The sequence below is a fragment of the Oratosquilla oratoria genome, chromosome 2 (assembly GCF_046742065.1).
Source record: "Oratosquilla oratoria isolate Oo_2021 chromosome 2, ASM4674206v1, whole genome shotgun sequence".
Taxonomy (NCBI): Eukaryota; Metazoa; Arthropoda; class Malacostraca; order Stomatopoda; family Squillidae; genus Oratosquilla; species Oratosquilla oratoria.
This window is the reverse complement of record NC_134778.1, coordinates 26,473,486-26,485,985: the sequence shown is the minus strand read 5'-3', so window position 1 is coordinate 26,485,985 and position 12,500 is coordinate 26,473,486. Positions and strand designations below refer to the sequence as shown.

General features: G+C 38.8%; 1 protein-coding gene across 2 annotated transcripts in view; it reads left to right on the top strand.

Annotated features, from left to right (window-relative positions):
• LOC143037852 (uncharacterized) overlaps positions 1 to 12,500 on the top strand; it is a 143,388-nt gene that overhangs the window by 113,003 nt on the left and 17,885 nt on the right. The gene's annotated exons all lie outside the window — the stretch shown is intronic.

Here is a 12,500-nt window from a genome sequence, read left to right as displayed (position 1 = left end):
AAGAGATCTGATTCATCATAGTCTTTTAAAAGAACATTGCTTACATCACATGGAGTAGATACAGGCTTACAGTCACCAAAGCCAAACTTGTTAAGAACACTCTTAATAAATCCAGATTGATTGATGAATATTTTACCATTATTTTGTGCAATTTTTACACCTAAAAATATTTCAATTCTCCTAAGTCCTTCATCAAGTAACGCTCACTCAACAATTTCTTAATCTCAGCAATAACATCGAAGGACTTACAAGCTAAAATGACATCATCAACATATACGGCAATTATACACAAATCATTATCATATATACGAGTGTAAACACATGAATCACTAGGACTTTGTTCAAAATGCAAGTTTTTAAGAAATTTATCTAAGTTATCATTCCAACATTTAGGACCTTGTTTGAGGCCATAAATGGCCTTAATTAGTTTGCATACTAACTCTTCTTTTCCAGGTTCATGAAAAGATTCGGGTTGAGTTAAGTAAATCTCTTCACGCAGTTCTCCATTGAGAAATGCAGAAGATACATCCATCTGATGGATCTTTAATCCTTCGCGAGCAGCTAATGATAAGACTCAAACCTAACCACAGGACTGAAAAACCTTGAGCAACTAAGCGAGCTTTGTAAGAGGAAACTGAGCCATCAGGTCCAATTTTCTTTTTAAAAACCCACTTTGATTTGACGGGAGTTCGTCCTTCTGGCAACTCTGTCAAATCCCAAACATCATTAGAAGAAAGAGCTGTTATTTCACTCTGCATAGCTGCCTTCCAAAGAGATTTTTCAGGTCCATTCAAAGCATCCTCAACACTTTGTGGTTCACCAAGTGATGGTGCATCACAAATATTAACCCATTCACCAAGACGTTCTGGTGGACGTCTATCTCTATTGGACCTCCTAACATGCATTTCAGGAGCTTCATTTCCATTTTTCTCATCTTTATCTACAGGAATGGAAATATCAACTTTTTCAACTGAAACAGAATCAACATTAGCACACTCCTTCTCAAGAAAATACATTTGAGATTCATTGAAAATTACATCCCTGCTGTAAATTATTTTCTTACTAGCTACATCATACAATCTGTAACCTTTAGTAGTAGATCCATATCCTAACATAACACAACGCTTAGATTTAGAATCTAATTTAGATCTTTCATCTTTAGGTACATGAACATATGATACACATCCAAAATTCTTAAATGTTCAACATTGGGTTTTCTGCCGTTAAGAGCTTCATATGGTGTCATGTCTGTTAGAGCAGCTGTTGGACACCTATTTCTAATATAGACTGCTGTACTTAGAGCTTCAGCCCAAAATGACTTAGGTAAGTTTGAATCTGATAGCATTGCTCTTACGGTTTCAACCAGGGTACGATTTTTCCTTTCTGCAACACCATTCTGTTCAGGAGTTTTAGGTACAATAGTTTCATGACGTATACCCTCCTTCTTAAGATAATTTTGGAACTCATTGGAGGTATACTCTCCCCCATTATCTGATCTCACAATTTTGATTTTAGCATCATATTGTTTTTCAACCAATGTCTTCCACTCTACAAATTTGTTGAAAACATCACTCTTATTTGTCAAAATGCACACCCATGTATACCTAGAAGCATCTATGAAGGTCAGAAAGTAATTACCATTACCCAAAGAACTAGGGTTAAGCTTCCCACATACATCAGTATGTATTAATTCAAACAATTTTCTATTTCCGTCCTTCAGTGATGGTCGAAATGGTTGTCTATGATTCTTACCATCAACACAGCTTTCACAAAAAATAGAGTCACTTCTAAGAGAACTGTCGACACCATTTATCATATCTTTCCTAACTAATTTACAAAGGTTATCAATGCCAAGGTGGCCTAACCTGCGATGCCATAACATCTATTTTGACTGTGCAACAAGTGCAGAATTGGGGACAGAGTCAAGTGTTGATGCAGCTGCAATATCACTAACACATTCTAGAAAATACAAATTCCCTACTAAATTTGCAACAGCCAACAACTCATTTTCTTGCTTGAAAAATTCACATTTACCTTCATGGAAATTTACAGTTACATCATTCTTAACCATCTTAGGTACTGACATCAAATTATAAGTTAAATCAGGAATGAAGAGAACATCTTTTAGAGTACAATTAGTTATTTCATCATTAGGTAGTTTCAATTTAATGCAAACATCACCCACTCCATAAGCTTTCAAAGCTCTACCATCTCCTACTTCAACAAACAAGGGCATTTCTAGTGTCTCATAACTTGAAAAAAGTTCCTTTTTATGGGACATATGTTGCGTAGCACCTGAATCAATTACCCAACTGCCTGCTTTGACTACAGTATTTATAGATAAAGCACTAGCAACCAATGCTATTTCTTTTTCATCCTTTTTATTTCCCACGGCACAATTCACTTTTTCATTTTTACACTTCTTCAAATAAACCCAACAATTTTTCTTGACGTGCCCCATCTTTTTGCACTCAAAACACTGTATCTTTCTATATGACTTTGTTTTATGAACAACAAGTGCACTGTTATTGTTTGTTGACTTCATAAGACTACACTTACTTTCTTCGTGTAGAAGACGTTCCGTCACAGTTTCCCACTTTGGAAAATTTTCCAAAGCCTCTAGTGCTGTTACAAGCACTGAATAACTGTCAGGCAATGACGATAATAATGAAATTACCTTGTCTTCCTCGTTAACGGCGTCGCCAACCACTGCGAGTTCATCAAATAGTTCTAGGAACTTCTTCAAATGTTCCTGCATACTGTCTTCCTGGCGTAATTTCATGTTGTACAACCGTTTCTTGAGTCTTAGTTTATTTGACCAGGTTTTCTTTTGAAAAGTGTCCTCCAGTAGTTTCCACACAGCACCTGGATCAGTTGGATCCCCAACCAAATAAAGACGGTTTTGGTCAATAGCCAATACAATAAAAGCCAACGCCCTGGCCTTTTTCTTATTGTATTTTTCCAGTTCCGCTTCCTCTGTCGGTACTGTTTCTGAGCCACTTACTATACCAAACATATCCTCTTTAATCAAGTGCATCTTCATCTACAACTTCCACGTAGGATAGTTCTTATCATTCAACAGTGTGAGGTTGATTGTACTACTATCCATTTTGTCAATCTGTCACACAAATGAAATGCAACATAATAAACACTTATGTTCACTCTTGTTCACGTGCCTACACCGCCATGCTCGATTCAATCACTATTCGCTGTGACGCAGTGTAATTTCTAAGCACACAAAATAATGTGTCCTAGGCCCATAACCTATGTTGAAAGTTATGGGTATTATATAAACGCTTAGAAAAGTACTTAACTGTTTATTGTTCTTGGAAGGCACAATGCACATGACACAACTAAGTTTATATTCAGACAAAAATGTACACGTCAACCTCTCCACACTGTGGCTTCACAATGACTGACTTGTAATGGAGTAGCGTCTCCCTTAGCGCGGGAAATCTCTCAGGCCTAGCAACTGAACTTTGTTATATATATATGTATATATATATATGTATATATATATATATATATATATATGTATATATATATATATATGTATATATATGTATATGTATATATATATATGTATATAATATATATTTACCTAGTTGTATTTTGCGGGAAGGGGAGCTATGCTCGTGATGTCCCGCCTTTGTATCTTGCAGTGTCTAGTTTGTTTTTAAACTCATGAATGGTTTTTGTGCATACTATTCCATTGTCCAGTTTGTTCCAAGTGTCCAAAACTCTATGAGGAAAACTGTTTTTCTTCAGTTCTCTTCTATAGCTATGTTTTTTTATTTTCTTTCCATGTCCTCTTGTGTTTCTTTTGTCCCAGTTAAGTAAGCTCTCACTATCGAGTACCTCTGTGCCTTTCATGATTCTGTAGATGGTCAATAGGTCACCTCTCTCTCTTCTTTGCTCCAGTGTCGGTAACTCCAGTTTAGCCAATCTCTCTTCGTATGATAGGTTTGCAAGTGCAGGTGCCATTTTTGTAGCTGCTCTTTGGATTCTTTCTATTTTCTTTATATTCTTTTTGGTACTGGGGGACCACAATGTCGCTGCATACTCTAATCTAGGCCTTATCAATGTAACCAATATTTTTTTCATCATGTCTTCGTCCAAGTATGTAAACGCCATTTTTATTGATCTTAGCAAGTTGTAAGTCTCCCCGACAATTTTGTTAATCTGTATATCATAGGACAAGTCGTTCGTGATAATTACTCCCAAATCTTTTTCGGATCCTACTTTCTTTACTTCTTTGGTTCCAATTGTATATTTTCCTGATATTCTGTTTTTGCTTTTTCCAAACTCCATTATGCTACACTTCTTAGTATTAAAGTCCACTTCCCATTTCTGACTCCAGTTCCATACCCTATATATTTATATATATGTGTATATATATATATATATATATATATATATATATATACATATATATAATATATGTATATATATGATATATATGTATATATACATATGTATATATATATATATATATATATATATATATATATACAGTAGAAGCCCGATTTAATGAACTAATTCAGCCAAGGTCCAGTCTGCTAAATTGAATTTTCCGCTAAATTAGAGGTCGTTTTCGACCCCCTATTTAGCTGAATTTTCCGCTAGCTTGAGCTTATTTCCGCTAACTCTGGTTCGGTATTAGACTTCCTACGTAGCGGAATTTTCTGGTATATATATATTTTTTTTCTAAATCCTCTCGGTCACTTTCTCAAATACTATAGTAGTCTGGATGGCTTATTCAAATGAAGACAATAAATTACTATGTACTATTAATAATGCATGTGTTTTGTTTACCCTATACAGAAAACGTAGTTCGTTGTTATAGAAGTGTTTTTCGTGGTGATTACTCTCGCATACTGATTTTGAATTTTCCCATCAACTTACTGTTTCATTATTTTGTTTTCCTATTATACCGTCTATTTCTACTTGAATATATTTTTGCTACAATTATACTTTATACTTATACTGAATTATATATTGTATATATATTATAGTATGTATATATATATATATTTATATATGTATATATATATATATAATATATTTATATATATATTTATATATATATATATATATATATATATATATATATATTTATATACCTCCAAAATACTAAATTATAAATTTTTCCTTGACTCCACCACCACAATCCGGTACCATTTGGTAACATTGGACTCTGAGACACGCATGTGGCCAGTTGTCGGAAAATGCTCAACTTAGCGAACCGTTCCCGCTAAATTGAGTTATTTCCATAGACGCGCGTCTGGCCAGCTAGCGGAAAATGGACAACTTATCGGACCATTTCCGCTAAGTTGAGCGTTTTCGTTATTGCTATTTGCAGTTTGCAAATTTGAGCTTCTGCTAAATTGATATCTGTTAAATCGGGCTTCTACTGTATACAGTATATATATATGTATATGTATATATATATGTATATATTTATGTATATATATATATTATATATATATATTATATATGTATATGTATATATATATTATATATATATATGTATATATATAATATATGTATATATATATATATGTATATATATGTGTATATATAAATGTATATATGTATATATATATATGTATATATGTATATGTATATATATGCATATATATATATGTATATATGTATATATATATATATATATATATGTATATATTAATGTGGATATAAATGTATATATATATGTATATATGTATATATATCTAGATATATGTATATATATATATATATATGCATATATATGTATATATAAATATGTATATATATATGTATATGTATATATGTATATATATATTTATATATGTATATATATATATATATATATATATATGTGTGTGTGTATATATATATATATATATATATATATTATATGTATATTTATGTATATATATATATATACATGTATGTATATTTATGTATACATATGTATATATATATATATATATATGTATATATATATGTAGATATGTGTGTATATGTATATATATATATATACATACATACATATACCAAGGCTTTTTCCCCCTTCCAAGGGAGGTAGCCAAAAAGGGAAAGGCATAAAAACACTTCCACCCATTTCATCCCTAAATACACTCCACACCCCTCCCACCCTTCCTCTCATCTGAGCACCTCCTGGATGACGGGTCATCCCTGCACCCTGCCCACCGCCCTGGGTCAGAAGCAGTGTCGCAAGACAGTACATCCACAGCGAGGCCGCTTCATTTAATCGGCGACCCCCCCTCTCCGTCCCCCTTTGCATATAAGGCGAGGACGGGGAGAAATCCCTTCGGGCTGTGTCAAAAATTACTCACACATACTACCCCACCCCCCCACTTCCCCGCCCATTCCTCCTCATGCAGTCACAACATCATCCATATACAACCATTCTCCACTCACCTCTGTCTTCCGTCCTCTCCCTTCCTCAACAGACATTCCCCTCTTCCCCAAAGCCCCCTTCACCCCATCCATCCACCTCATCCTAGGACGTCCCCTCATGTTCACTCCCTCCACATCTGCCTTCCATACCTCTTTTACTAGTCTTTCTTCACTCATTCTTTCCATGTGTCCAAACCATCCTAATATTCTTTCATCAACCCTATCTCCCAAATCCTTTTTCACCCCTGTTCTCCTCCTCACCTCCTCATTTCTCACTCTATCTAGCCTAGTAACCCCCACCATACTTCTCAGACACCTCATCTCAAACACATTCAAACTCCTTCTCTCTTCTTCTCTTATGTTCCACGTTTCTGCCCCATACAGTGCTGTTGGCACAATCACTCCTTCATACAGTCTCCTCTTCGCATCCATTCCCAAATGTCTATTCCTCATTACACTCTTTAAACCACCAAGGCATTTACTCGCTTCTCTCAATCTACATTCTACCTACACCTTCACTCCACCTTTTCCTGCTACACTTGCACCCAAGTATCTAAAACTATCCACTTCCTCCAGTCGCTCTCCCTTAATGTTCACTTCCAGTCTACTGCCACTTTCACCCCTTGTACATCTCATCACCTTACTTTTACCCACATTTATCTTTAGCTTTCTTCTATCACATACTCTCCCAAACTCTGCCACCAGCTTCCTCAATCCCTCCTCTGACCCTGCCACAAGCGCAGTGTCGTCCGCAAACAACAGCTGGCTCACCTCCCACTTTTCTCCATTTTCTTTAACCATCTCCAATCCCTGACTCATTACCCTAGCATTCACCTCTCGCACCACCCCATCCATGTATAAGTTGAACAGCCAGGGCGACATAACGCATCCTTGACGAAGTCCCACCTTTACTTCAAACCACTCACTCTCTCCATTTCTAATCCTAACACATGCTCTACTACTCTCATAAAAACTCTTGACAGCTCCCAAAAGCTTTCCTCCTATCCCATAAATCTGCATAACCTCCCACAGTGCCTTTCTGTCTACCCTATCATAAGCCTTTTCCAGATCCATGAAAGCCCAAAAAACATCCTTCCCCTTTCCTATAGCTTTCTCACATATCTGTCTTACCACAAAGATCTGATCTACACAACCTCTACCCGTCCTAAATCCACACTGTTCCTCACCAATTACTCCCTCTGTTCCTCTCCTAATCCTCTCAATTAAGTTCCTCCCATAAGCCTTCCCTACTACACTCAACAGGCTAATCCCTCTGAAATTACTACATTCACACTTGTCCCCTTTTCCCTTGTAAAGAGGAACTATACAGGCACTACTCCAGTCCTCCGGTACTCTACCCTCTCTCCAGCAAACATTAAATAACCTCACCAACCAGTCCACCATCACTGCACCTCCCTTTTTCAGACATTCTGCATGACATCCATCCAGACCATGTGCCTTACCTGCTTTCATCATCTTTACAGCTGCCTTCACCTCATCCTTCCTTATTTCTCCTCCATTCTCCTCACTCATCACTCTCATTTTCTTCGCATTTCCCACTGCAGCTATCTTTCCTTCCCTATCCTCCTTCACATTCAGCAACTCCCTAAAATATTCTGCCCATCTTCCCCTCACTGCCATCTCTTCCATTATCAACTCTCCATCTGTACCTTTTACCTTTTCTTCCCTACTTGATTCGCCTCCTCTTCCTCTCTTAATTTCTTTCCAAAACATCTTTTTATTACTTTCAAAATTTTCTGTCATACTCCTACCCCATTTCACATCTGCTCTCCTCTTTGCCTCCTTTACCTTTTGCTTTACTTCTCTTTTCTTTTCTTTGTACGTCTCATATGACTCCCCTGTCCTCTTTTGTAACCAATCTGTGAATGCTCGCTTCTCTTCTACAGCCTTCTTTGTTTCCTCATCCCACCATTCACTACCCTTTCTTCTATTTCCCCCTGTCCTTCTTGTTCCACACACCATCCTTGCACACTTTAAGACTCCCTCCTTGAACCATCCCCATTCCTCCTCCACACCCATCTCTGCTCTATCCTTTACTCCCTCCCACTCCTCCTTCAGCTTCTTTTCGTACTCCTTCTCCTTTTCCTTTTCATTCAAGGAGTTCACTCTAAGAACCTCCCTACCTTTTGTCCCTTTCCTCCTTCTCCATCTATCCTCCACTCTCAGCTTACCTTCCACCAAAAAATGATCTGATATTCCCCCACCCTCTCCCCTTAGCACATGTACATCCTTAACTCTTCCTATCATAATCCTATTTACCACTACATAATCCATTAGCGCTCTATCTACCACCCTTCCCTCCACCACCCTCTCCCATGTGTACTTATGCTTGACTTTCTTCCGAAACACTGTATTTGCTATCATCAACTCTCTTTCTAGACACATTTCCACCATCAACTCTCCACTACGATTCTTTCCTGGAACTCCACACTTCCCAACCACTCCATCGATTGGACCATTTCCCACCCTAGCATTAAGGTCTCCCAGTACTATTACATTGACACTTCTTCCTAAACCCTCTATGCACTCATTTAAATCTATCCAAAAGGCCTCCCTTTCTTCCATGTTCTTCTCACTGCCCGGCCCATATGCACTTACAAAGATCCACATCTCCTTTCCCAGTTTCACCTTCATACACATTATCCTTGAGGAAACCTCCTTCCACTCCACTACCCCTTTACCTATCTCCTCACTTACTAGAATAGCCACCCCTTCCCTCCCTCACCCTCTCTTCACTCCTGATAACCTCCCACTTACACTCCCAAACTTACACTCACCCTTCCCTTTCAACTTAGTTTCACTCAAAGCCAACACATCCATCTTTCTTCTCACAAACATACTACCTATCTCTTCCCTTTTACTCTCATCTGTACCACATCCACGCACATTAAAAGACCCAAACCTTAGGGTGCTGGCCCGAGGCCCTCCAGCACCCCTTATGCCTTTCCTTTGATTTTTAGGAATTTGCCCCTTGGGGCTACAGGGAGAAGGATGCCTAGTCCCTCTCCCCGTCCCTTTCTTCTCGCCTCTTACGATCCAAGTGGGAAAACTTGGTGGCAGTATTCTTTTCCCCCACCACAGGGAATTCCCCCAATCAGAAAGAGAATACTCAGAGAAATGGTACAGGACAGCAACAAGGGGTTGGGGGACAGCATAACGGAGGGACAGTCGTAGTATAAAAGTGTCATCATTTCTCTATGAACAGAATTTCTTCTATCATAGACAAAATGATGTGTGGCTCTGGTCCGTAGGGGCGCCCCATATAGACCCTAAAGTATCGACTGCATGCTACTTTGCCACAATAACAAGCAACCAATACCCCAGACCCGTCTGGGGTATTGGTATATATATATATATATATATATATATATATGTGTGTATATATATATATATATATGTATATATATATGTATATATATATATATATATATGTATATATATATGTATATATATATATATATGTATATATATATATATATATATATGTATATATATATTTAGTTAGGGAGGTACTTAGAGTGAACTCTCTAAACGACGAGGAGAAGGAGTACAAGAGGAAGCTGAAGGAGTGGGAGGGAGTGAAGGATAGAGTGGAGGTAGGTGTGGAGGAGGAATGGGGATGGTTCAAGGAGGGAGTCACAAAGTGTGCAAGGATGGTGTGTGGAACAAGAAGGTCAGGAGGAAATAGAAGGAAGGGTAGTGAATGGTGGGATGAGGAAATGAAGAAGGTAGTAGAAGAGAAGAAGCGAGCTTTCACAGATTGGTTACAAAGTAGGACGAGGAAGTCATATGAGACTTACAGGGAAAAGAAAAGAGAAGTAAAGAAAAAGGTAAAGGAGGCAAAGAGGAGAGCAGATGTAAAATGGGGTAAGAGTATGACAGAAAATTTTGAAAGTAATAAAAAGATGTTTTGGAAAGAAATTAAGAGAGGAAGAGGAGGCGAATCAAGTAGAGAAGAAAAGGTAAAAGGTGCAGATGGAGAGATGGTAATGGAGGAGAAGGCAGTAAGGGGAAGATGGGCAGAATATTTTAGGGAGTTGCTTAATGTGAAGGAGGATAGGGAGGGAAAGATAGCTGCAGTGGGAAATGCTAAGAAAATGAGAGTGATGAGTGAGGAAAATGGAGGAGAAATAATGAAGGCAGCAGTTAAGATGATGAAAGCAGGTAAGGCACCTGGTCTGGATGGATGCCATGCAGAATGTCTTAAAAAAGGAGGTATAGTGATGGTGGACTGGTTGGTGAGGTTATTTAATGTTTGCTGGAGAGAAGGTAGAGTGCCAGAGGACTGGAGGAGTGCGTGTATAGTTCCACTTTACAAGGGAAAGGGGGACAAGTGTGAATGTAGTAGTTTCAGAGGGTAGCTTGTTAAGTGTAGTTGGGAAGGCTTATGGGAGGATCTTGATTGAGAGAATTAGGAGAGGAACAGAGGGAGTAATTGGTGAGGAACAGTGTGGGTTTAGGACAGGTAGAGGTTGTGTACATCAGATTTTTGTGGTAAGACAGGTATGTGAGAAAGCTATAGGTAAGGTGTGGGCCTTTATGGATCTGGAAAAGGCTTACGACAGGGTAGACAGAAAGGCACTGTGGGAGGTTATGCGGATATACGGGATAGGAGGAAAGCTTCTGGGAGCTGTCAAGAGTTTTTATGAGAGTAGTAGAGCTTGTGTCAGGATTAGAAATGGAGAGAGTGAGTGGTTTGAGGTAAAGGTGGGACTTCGTCAGGGATGCGTTATGTCACCCTGGCTGTTCAACTTGTACATGGATGGGGTGGTGCGAGAGGTGAATGCAAGGGTAGTGGGTCAGGGATTGGAGATGGTTAAGGAAAATGGAGAAAAGTTGGAGGTGAGCCAGCTGTTGTTTGTGGACGACACTGCGCTTGTGGCAGGATCGGAGGAGGGATTGAGGAAGCTGGTGACAGAGTTTGGGAGAGTGTGTGATAGAAGAAAGCTGAAGATAAATATGGGTAAAAGTAAGGTGATGAGATGTACAAGGGGTGAAAGTGGCAGTAATCTGGAAGTGAGCATTAAGGGAGAGCAACTGGAGGAAGTGGATAGTTTTAGATATTTGGGTGCAAATGTGGCAGGAAAGGGTGGAGTGAAGGTGGAGGTAGAATGTAGATTGAGAGAAGCGAGTAAATGCCTTGGTGGTTTAAAAAGTGTAATGAGGAATAGGAATCTGGGAATGGATGCTAAGAGGAGACTGTATGAAGGAGTGATTGTGCCAACAGCACTGTATGGAGCAGAAACATGGAACATGAGAGAGGAAGAGAGAAGGAACTTGAATGTGTTTGAGATGAAGTGTCTGAGAAGTATGATGGGTGTTACTAGGCTAGATAGAGTGAGAAATGAGGAAGTGAGGAGGAGAACAGGGGTGGAAAGGGAGCTGGGAGATAGGGTGGATGAAAGAGTATTAGGATGGTTTGGACACATGGAAAGAATGAGTGAAGAAAGACTAGTAAAGGAGGTATGGAAGGCAGATGTGGAGAGAGTGAACATGAGGGGACGTCCTAGGATGAGATGGATGGATGGGGTGAAGGGGGCTTTGGGGAAGAGGGGAATGTCGGTTGAGGAAGGACGGGAGAGGACAGAAGACAGGGGTGAATGGAGAATGGTTGTATATGGATGATGTTGTGATGCATGAGGTGGATTGGACGGGGGAATGGGGGTGAGGTAGTGTGTGTGAGCAAAAATTTTTGACGCAGCCCGAAGGGATTTCTCCCCGTCCTCTCCTTTATATGGGGGGTCGCCGATTTAATGAAGCGGCCTTGCTGTGGATGTGCTGTGTCCTGCGACACTGCTTCTGACCCAGGGCAGTGGACAGGGTGCGGGGATGACCCGTCATCTAGGAGGTGCTAAGATGGGAGGGAGGGTGTAAGGGTGTGGAGTGTTTTCGGGGATGAAATGGGTGGGAATGTTTTTGTGCCTTGTCCTTTTTGGCTACCCCCTGGTAAGGGGGAAGGTAGCCTTGGTATATGTATGTATGTATATGTATATATGTATATGTATATATATATGTATGTATATATATATATATGTATATATATATATATGTATATATATATGTATATATATATA